Genomic DNA, 9,972 nt, shown 5'->3' on the forward strand with positions numbered 1-9,972 from the left:
TCTTTGAGGTAACTGCTTCTCTAATGCTACCCCAGCACTTACAGGTCTGTAGAGTGATCATTCTCATGGTATGCTAGTGGCTTATTTGTCTAACTGTCCTTCCGAGCATCTTGCAAGGTAGGACCTTGCCTTTCAGTATTGTTTCCCCATCTCTTAGTGGAGGTGCCTGACTCATACCATTTGCTCCATACTTGTTCACTCAATCAACGAATTCAAGTTATTCCACTTTCTGAGGGATGGGAGTACTGTGGTCAGGAATTTAATTTCTGGCAGGCACCTGACTTGAATTGTGTGAGCATTTCCATTAAAGAAGGAAACATCTGCTTGCCCCAAGAGGAGCTGAAGATCTGGACATTCTGCTTTAACTAATTGACTTATTATTCAAAAGCCTTTCGATGGAGCTTTGATAAAAGAGTTTGTTACTGAGAAGAGGTTACTAGTTTTTTCTTTCTCTAAAAGGGACATTCGGCACTAATTGGGGCCAGGGCCTGGCCTCTCACCTCTACATCTTCTGGAAAAAAAATCACAATTACCTTGTCCACAAAGACTGAATTAACTGTTTCTCTCTCCCTATAGAGCTAAGGGGCCAGTCTGGGATGGTGTGATTCTTAGCTACTTTCAATTTGGGGGGGGGGGGCTCTGAAACTTACAATGGTGCCTGTTAGGTGGGAGTCTACAGTTAGGTGTCTTTACCTGTTGACTCTGAAAAGCCAGATCATCTGCCAGATGACATTTCCTGTATAATTTTCTGGTTTAGAGTCTAAATGAAAACAAAACAAAACAGAAAAACAAGGAGTCAACAATGGAAGAAATCTTGGCAACTATAGGGTCAGATGATTTTCTTTCCTCTTATTTAACCTTATAAAACTTGTGAAATAATCACACAGAAAAGTATATAAGACGGATGCACAATAATATGATTAATTATAAATGCCTGTTTTTCAGACCCAAGCCAAGAACCAGAATACTGGCAACATTCCAGAAACTTCCCAGGTTTCCTTCAGGGTGACAGCACTTTCCTGTGCCCCTGGAGGGAACCACCATCCTGTTTCATGTAATCATCTTTTTATCTTGATAGTTTGACCATCAAGTGGACAATTGCCGGCAATACAATGCATACTTGGGTTGTCTCTTTGGTTGTTATGACCATGCTGCATAGACACTACTGCATGCTGCATAGACATTATTCTCATGCTAGAGTATATATGCATGGGTTTCTCCAGTCTAGTGTGTATACCCAGCCATGGGACTTCTGGGTGGTGGGAGATAGGTATGTAATGTCCAACCATTTCCCTAAGGGTCACTCTGGCCAACATTTTGGTTTTGGCAGAGTTTTTAATCTTTTGACAATCTGGTGTGTGTGTGTGTGTGTGGTAATAGTATACTACTTTGGTTTCAATTTTCATTTCCTTGATTATTAATGACATTGAGTGCTTTTCAACATGTGTATTGTTCATTTGTGTTTATTATTTGTGAAATATCTGTTTATGAATGTCCTTTTGACCATTTGATTTTTTTTCTGTCTTTTAAAATTTGATTTGTAGATGTTCTTTACTTATTCTGGTGTTATATGTCTTTCAAATAATGTCTATCTTTTTGAAGCTTAGCCTTGCAATATGGTATCTTATGATAAACTGAAACTCTCAATTTTAAGGGAGTCAAATTCATCAGTGTTTTTTCTATATGGTTATTGCCTTTTCCATCTTGTTAAAAAATAATTCTCTACCTCAAGTCATGAAGATCTACTTAATTTTCTTCTAAAAGCTTTGTAAGGTTGTTCTCTACCTTTAGCTCTATAACCTTACTGGAGTTTATTTTATATATGGCATGAGCTAGATAACCATTGACTTGTTTTATCAATGGGTTCCCAACTGCCCCATAATTTATTAAAAGACCATCTGCAGTGCCATCTCTCATAAGTCAAATCCAAATACACATTGTCTGTTTCTGCATTCTACCATCTTACTGTTTTATTTGTCATGCTTGGAATAGTGCTACACTGTTTTGGTTACTGTAGCTTTAAAATAAGGGTGATATCTTAGTTATTATAGCTTTAAAATAAAGTGTGGCATCTGATAGAACTAATTCTTTCACCTTGTTTTCTTTTTTGAGAATGTCTTTGCTTTTCCCCTTGTATTTTCATATAAATTTTAGAATCATCTTGTCACACTCCACAAAACAACCCATTGGATTTACAGTGACTTACAGGAAAATGTGAGAACCAACATTCTGTAATACTGTTCCCCTTCCATGAACATGGAATGTCTTTCCTTTCTTCAGTGATTCTCAATTAGGATTTCTAACTTTCCTCATTGTAGTCTCAATTTTTCCTAAGTTTATTCTCTAAAACATGATGTTTTTGATGCTGTTGTAAATGGCATATTTTCAAAAATTTTATTTTTTTAGTTTTTAATTGATGAGTTATAATAATACAATTGATTTTTATGATTTTTTGCATCTAACAAGTATACCAAACCATTTTATTGCTTCTAATAATTTAAATGTAAATTCTTTTGAGTTTTACTATCCTTGTATTAATTTTGAAATTTTAAATGTAGTTTCTTTTGAGTTTTCTATGTTCAAAATAATATAATCATGAATAATGTCAGTTTTGTTTCCTTCTACCCGATTCTTACTTTTTTCTTCCTTTCTCTTTTTTTCCCTTATTATGCTAGCCAGGGCCTCCAGTTAAATGATCAGCGGAAATGAAAGAAAACTGGCATCCTTGTCTTTTTCCTGACTTCAAACAGAAAAAATTTGACACTTCACCACTGAGCATGACATTTTTTATGTAGGTTGGTTTGTTTTTGTTTTTGTTTAGCTATCTTTTCTTATACTAAGGAAGCTGCCAAAGAAGAAAAAGAAAGAAAGGAAAGAGAAAAGGCTATTCTATTTTATATGTATTTCTCCAATAAGGATTTATATGCACAATTGCATGATATGCATATAATTTTCTGAACGTATATTGAATTTTATTGAACAATGCTTCTTTTTTTCTGTGTGAAATAATCATATGATTCTTTAATTTACAAATGGAGTGAATTACATTTACTTATTTTCTAATATTAAGCAAATCTTGAATTCTTGGAGTGCAGCCAAGTTGCTCAGTATATGTTATCCTTTCTATCTATGCTTTCGTTAACCCCTGCAGTTTTTCTTGAAATTGTCAGATGTGAAGTTTGCCTGTAATTTTCCTTTTTCATACAGAATTGTTTTGCTGGCCTTATCACATGAGTTGAAAAGTGTCTCCTTATCCCCTCCCTCTCCCCCCAAACAGAGCATAAGACTTAATATCGAAGTATTCTTTTTTCTGATATATTTGCACCTATATATTTTTTTTTTTGCTGATGAGAGAAGAGTTGTTTTAGTACTGACTCAATTTCTTCAATGTTTATGAGACATACAGATTAAAATTTTTCTATTACATCAAAAATTGATTTATTGGCATAAAGTCACTTATAATATTATGTAAGTATGTTTATAATGTATACAAGATCTTTAAAGAGAACTTGTGGTTCTATTCCTGACATCTAGATCTTCTCTGTTTTAAAATTGTCAGTTTATCAGTGGTTTCTTGATTTCCCTAGTCTTTTCAAAGGAACAATCATCAGTTTTGTTGATACTATTGAATATTTTTTTTCACATATTATTTTTTTTTATTCCCATCTTTACCACTTTCATTATTTGTATTTTTTAGGGTTTTGTGATTTTTGAAACTTTTTTCTTAACTGCTTATTTTATTGATTTTGAGTCTTTCTACTTTTTAAATGCCATATTTCAGATATTTTAAGATGAACGTGTTGTACTTTCACATTTCTGAATCTAAGATGCATCTTAAATATTGATAGCATGTCAGTTAAATTGTAAGCATTTTTTTCCTCTCAGATGTATATAAAATACTTTCACATCTTACAGCAAATAATATCACAAGTTCAGTAGAAGGAAATATGTCCATTTGAGGCTATAAATCTCCCTCCAAGTACTGCTCTAGCTTGATTCCCACGGCTTGTTTTGTTTGCTTCTTCTGTTTCTTTTGCTTTCTCATCTACTTGACAAATTCTCTTGTCATCCAAGTATAATCTACTACTAAATTTGTTCATTTAATTTTTATTCTCAAGACTCCAGCTTTGAAAATTTTGTTTTTCAAATTGAATATTTCACTTATTTAAATTTTTTCTATTCTCTAAAGTATTTCCTTATATCAGTATAATGACATAGTAAATAGTTGCTTCCTCATCTGTGTTTGACAATTACAGTAGCTACACTCTTTCAATTTGTTTCTATTCTCTAGGAAAGGAATCAAGATATAGACTATATCCAAGTCCCTAAAGACCCCATGCCCTTCCTGATCATTGCCACCATCCCCCTTCCAATAGCCACTATTTTTTTCTAATATTATAAATCAGTCTGGGACATTGTGGAGCAGAAGTTATTTGTAGTAATAATTTGAGGATTAAGATTGGCATGAGAAAGACTTCTTTCAGAGGAGGTATTATTGTTTTTTCAGGCCTATGGAGGAAGACCAGTGCAGGACAACCTAAATTCAGGTTCAAATTTGATATTCTCTAGACCATTCAAAGGGCACCATCCATGTTGTAAATCTGTAGGAAGGTGGGTTGAAGTCCAGGGGCCCAGTTGAAGAGGTGGGTGATTTACCAGAGAATCCACTATGGCATGCTCTTCACCTTGACTAACCTCACCCACAGGTCTGAACAACTCTAGTTTAGATTTATAGCTTTTACTCTATACTGATAAATGCCCTTAGGACAAATCAGCTTTGAATGTTGGGCTTATCTTTCTGGATTTTGTATTTTCATAGATGTTGTTCCAAGAATTTTTTAAATTTTTTAATAGAATGTTTTGTTTTAATGTTCTATGCAGTTTTAAAAACTTTTCTCAAGAGGTGGGGTTTTTTTCCTGATATAATTTAAAACTTTTTTTCAGTTGTATAATAATTGTTTTCAAGTAAAATCTTGGATTTGTGATATAAAATCTGTAGAATATAAGTGTCATGCTTAAAATTACTTAGGTGTCCTTGTTCCATGAATCTCCCTGGAGACATTTTCCTTCTGGCGTCAAGAACTGCTTCTTGTTTTTAGTTCCGGAGTGATCTATTTTGTTTGTTCCCATTATATCCCCACTTTCTACCTTAATAACCTTAGTCAGGGCTCCTCAAAGAAGCTGATATATCAGAAGATGAAAATATAAATTGTCAAAGGGAATTTTATGGTTTATTTAAATTATTTAACAAATTGATACTGGTGAGAATGTGGAGTATTGATTCCCCTCTTATACATAAGGCCTGAGGCTAATGCTCCCCACACTCCTTGATAGGACCCTCTTAACTTTTGGACACTGAAGATATTCTCTTGCTGGTCTGATCCATGCTCATTTCTTATTGCTATCAGAAAGATGGATTTATCTACTTTGCCAGTCAGGTGACTCTTGCTTCCCTCTCTCTTCTTTTCTTCCTTAGTAAATTATCAATGTTCACCATGAGTTTCACAAACTAGGTATGAGCTCCTAATGTATCCTAGTTTCCTTATGAAATAAGAATTTTTTAGGGCTGGGGTTGTGGCTCAGTGATAGAGCGCTTGCCTAGCAAGCGTGAGGCAATGGGTTCAACTCTCAGCACTACATAAAAATAAATAAAATAAAGGTATGTGTACATCTACAACTAAAATAATTAAAAATGAAAAAAGAACTTTTTAAAGGTGATGAATTGCTCAGGTGCCGGTCCTTTCCTCAGTGGTGTGGGCAGGTGGAGAGAGGCGGGAGGAATGCATATGCGCCTTTACTCTGTGCAGTCAATGGCTAGGATCTGTTTTCAATTGTGTGAAATCAGAGGTGGACCTATTCTTGCTTCATGAACTGGGCATGCCCATGCTTTTTTTGCTTTCCAAGTTGAGTGGAATTTGGTGAATGTGTAGAAATCTTCCACAAATTGTTGGAATGCACAGCGCCCCCCACCCATTCTAAGCTATTTAGGGAGAAAAAAACCTTGGTTTATGTCTCCCTGAAGTGAAGAAGATGAAAAATGAAGCAAACAAAACCAAACATCTTAAATTCATTCACTAAAATGATGGCTTAGAATTTCAAAACAGAATGAATCTTTGCATGAATTTGAGAACTTGGTCATGGAATCAAGGCCAGTGCAACTTCAACTGACTCAAATATATGTGGAACAGCATTTCTCAATCTGAATTTTTTTTTATACGAGTACCCCACTAGCAAAGAAATTATCAAGTTTTATTTTCAAAGTTTGTATTGTGAAAGCAATGCATTCATTTTCTAGATATAACATTGTATTATAATATCCAATATGCTTTGTCAAAATACTATCCTCTAATTTCATCTCTTGTCATCCCTCATGCTATGGTTTGGATCATGGAACAACAGATTCAAACTGGCTATCTCATAATACTATGAATCTATACCCAATTCCAGCCAAGAGTCTCAGGGTCTTTTCCAGAGAAAGTCCAAAAGCAATCTTGGCAATGTTAAGTAAAGTAGGGGAAGCTTTGGTAGTTGCTTAATGACATGCAGTAGCTCAAATTTCTTTATCAGACACTTTAAATTGTCACATTGACATGGATTATCTTGTTTGGGACCTATGTGATTCAGAATGGTTGTTAATATAGTTATGAGTTGTTGACTGAAGAAAATCTTTCATTTATCTCTCCGCATGCCTCAGAAAGAAACTTTTAATTTTTATATCCTGCCTAGAGACCAGAGAAATAGATCATTGGCAAAAAAGGTAATAGGGTCCAAAAAGGCAAATTTTTCCCAAAGTCAAAGAATAAGCCAAGCCCAGAATTTTTCTGTAACATTCTTCAGTGCCTAATATAGTGCTGGGTGTGTAAGTGGTAATTAGAAAATATGTTTAGACCAACAATTGAAGTTTCCTGTGTCGACATGGAGACTTGAGGGTTAGAAGTCTGTTCTGGGGAAAGATATTGGGTGAACTAGCAGATGGGTAGAGAAAAACCGAATAAGATCAGTTTTAGTTTCAATTACCAACTCTGCTTCTTATTATATGACCTTGGAAAAATTACTTAAACTTTCTGTGCCTCAGTGTGTCATTGTAGAAGAGGAATTATAATACCTTTATTATTTATAAGGATTTATATGTAAAGTTCTTGGTACATACTCATCTCTCATTATGTGGTAGCTGCTATTATTGGTAATAAAAGAACAATGTTAACTTCAGAAAGTTGTATTATGAAAAAGCTTCCCTGAGCTAAGGCCCTTCTGAATCCCTGCAGCAGGGTCTGGCTTTACCCCAAGTTTCTGAAACATGTAGCCCTGGCGTGAACTCTGCACTGAGTCCCTTTTCTGTAATCCCTGTAGACCCCAAGTTCTGCTGACCCCAAAGTGCCTTAGTCATAGGGGAATTAATGGTACATTTGGCCAAAAACTCCAAATGGAGATCTTCCAAGGACAGAACATTCTGGAACCCATAGTGTTTTATATCTTCTTCTCACAGTGGCTGAGGTCAAAGCAAATATAGAAGGAAAGTTGTCTAAGGAGACCCAGACCCAGAGAAAGTTAGGAGCTGTTTTTTTTGTTTGTTTGTTTTTTGTTTTTTAATTTGTATGTTGTAAATAATCATGTTGGCATCAAATTTAGATTCCTCTTGGCAAACTGGGTGATCTTATTAGCAGTAAAATTAATTTGAAAAATAAAACAAATTTAGCAAGTTAAAAGGTAATGCTTTTCAAAATTCACTTTAATGATTTTAATATTTTTATGTTATTATATTAATTTTATATGCAATGGCTCAAATGAGAGTTGTTGTCCCATTTTAAATTTGATCATCTTATTTGTGAATACAATTCTTGAAATGCTGAGAGTCCAGTAATGGGTAAAAGTATTTTCTATTAAATTCCCTGGAGACAGAGTGGAATGTTTTCTTGAATTATTTTGGTTAGAGGGCAAGCACTTTATTCAATTCATCTTTGGACCAGCAGAACTTATAGTGACTGACACATGAAAGGTAACAAATAAATATTTGTTGAATTAACTATGAGAACAATATAATGGAGACAGGGCATAAAGTGGTGGAAAGTGCATTCCACACAAAACCAGAAGTCCTCCATTTGGGTCTTGGTTCTGTCACTAACTTGCTGTGTGACCAAGACAGTTAATTAACCTTTCTGAGGCAAATGCTTGCACAGTAGTATAACAACACTTATCTAACAGGGTTGTTCTGCTTGTCTCATAAGACTGGCGTGGTGAGTGCAAATGAGCTAAGGAATGTGCTTTATACATCAGGGTGTGTGAGATAAATGATTAAAATATAGACATTTTTGTGGTTTCTTATGTTCTTAATCTATCTACTAGTTTCTGAGAGACCAACCAAGTTAGGAATCACTAATGTTACCATATAGGCCATGCTGTATGATGTCATAAATAATTGTGATGGTATTAATAATGACTGTTGCTTATTAAGCAAATGTTCTGAGCCAGATCCTATGCTGGGCAGGCTACATTATTGTTGGTTTTGTTGTTGTTATTATTATTATTATTGTTGTTGTTGTTGTTGTTATTATTATTATTTTGGGGATTGAACCCAGGACCTTGAATGTGCTGGGCAAGTGTTCTACCACTGAGCTACATTCCTGTCCATGACATTATTTTCAGTCTTCATGAATTTGTTATTATTATCATCATTTTTATTTTTGAGAACAGGAAAAAAGAGGCTAAAGTCAGTCCATCCATCACTTGGTCTGACTCTAGCATATTGCCCTTCATAAAAAGTTTGAACAGGCTTTGCTCACTACCGTGTATAGATTTCTGTACATAGCAGATTTCATTAACCCCTCACTAGAACCAGTGAGATAGGGTATTATTACTTTCATCTTCATTTTTGGGACACAGAAAGGCTGGGCAAGTAGGCCTAATGCCAAAGTACCACTGTTTTGCTATTCAGTGATGGAACGTGAGGCTTTTGAATTATTATGTAAAACAGTGAAACAAGAACAGGCATATATAAATTACATTCCTCTCCTAGCAGTTGACATTTTTGTTTGTAGAAAGACGTTAAGGAATAGCAACATGCTGGGCCAGAGGCAACCTTCCTGTACAAGGCAGAAGAGGGCCTAGAGCTAATCACAGTGGACTTTGTAGATGGTGCTTGCCCTCTACCCTTTGAGCTATCATTCTGTGCTGGAGAATGCCTATGAATCTTATTATCCCAGTAGCCATACAGAACTCAAATCCTGCCTTCCTTGGAGTGTGGAGGCAGTCATTGAACCCAGACACATCCTGGTAGTCAAAAGCTTTCCAGAGGGCTGGGGATGTGGCTCAAGCGGTAACGCGCTCTCCTGGCATGTGTGGGGCGCTGGGTTCGATCCTCAGCACCACATAAAAATAAAATAAAGATGTTGTGTCCACCGAAAACTAAAAAATAAATATTAAAAAATTCTCTCTCTCTCTTAAAAAAAAAAAAAAAAGCTTTCCAGAGAGCTGAACCATGCCTTTGGCAGGAGACAGCACAGGAACAAATGGGTTGGATTCCAAGTGGATTTTTCATCTGGGCCTTTGACCATGAAGTTCCTTCCACCTGGGCTGACTGCTCTTCTGACTGGAGCACACTGCTCATCATCCATGATCCTGTCTAAGTGTCACTGTCTATTCTCCTTCTCCCTACACCACACCTGCTGAGCAGATTACCAGGGACGTTGTGGAATCCATCCATCATCTGTTGATATAGCCAGCACTCAGTGATTGCTTGCTGAACCCCTGAGTTAAGGCCAAGAAAGAAAGGGATGAAGATAACTCTGCCTGTGATGTTCTTAAAGAAACCAGGCTCATTATCTGCATGATTGCCTCTATTCTTCATCTGGTTATGGCAGAGGAAGTGGGGCCCCACGTACTACTTTGAAAGCTTGCATCCATCTCCCATCACATCTTTTATCTGGCAGAAAGATTACTGGGATTGTGGACAATGAGACTATGCTTGATTCCAAC

General features: G+C 35.8%; 1 long non-coding RNA gene across 1 annotated transcript in view; it reads left to right on the forward strand.

Annotated features, from left to right (window-relative positions):
- Positions 1–9,580, forward strand: part of LOC308634721 — a 63,731-nt gene extending 54,151 nt beyond the window's left edge. Inside the window, exons 3-4 of the long non-coding RNA XR_014019073.1 lie at positions 2,676–2,791; positions 9,457–9,580. This is a non-coding gene — a long non-coding RNA (uncharacterized lncRNA). The remainder of the gene's footprint in view (positions 1–2,675; positions 2,792–9,456) is intronic.
- Positions 9,581–9,972: the final 392 nt, after the last annotated feature.

This window comes from Spermophilus citellus (assembly GCF_964194105.1).
Source record: "Spermophilus citellus genome assembly, chromosome: 15".
Taxonomy (NCBI): domain Eukaryota; kingdom Metazoa; phylum Chordata; class Mammalia; order Rodentia; family Sciuridae; genus Spermophilus; species Spermophilus citellus.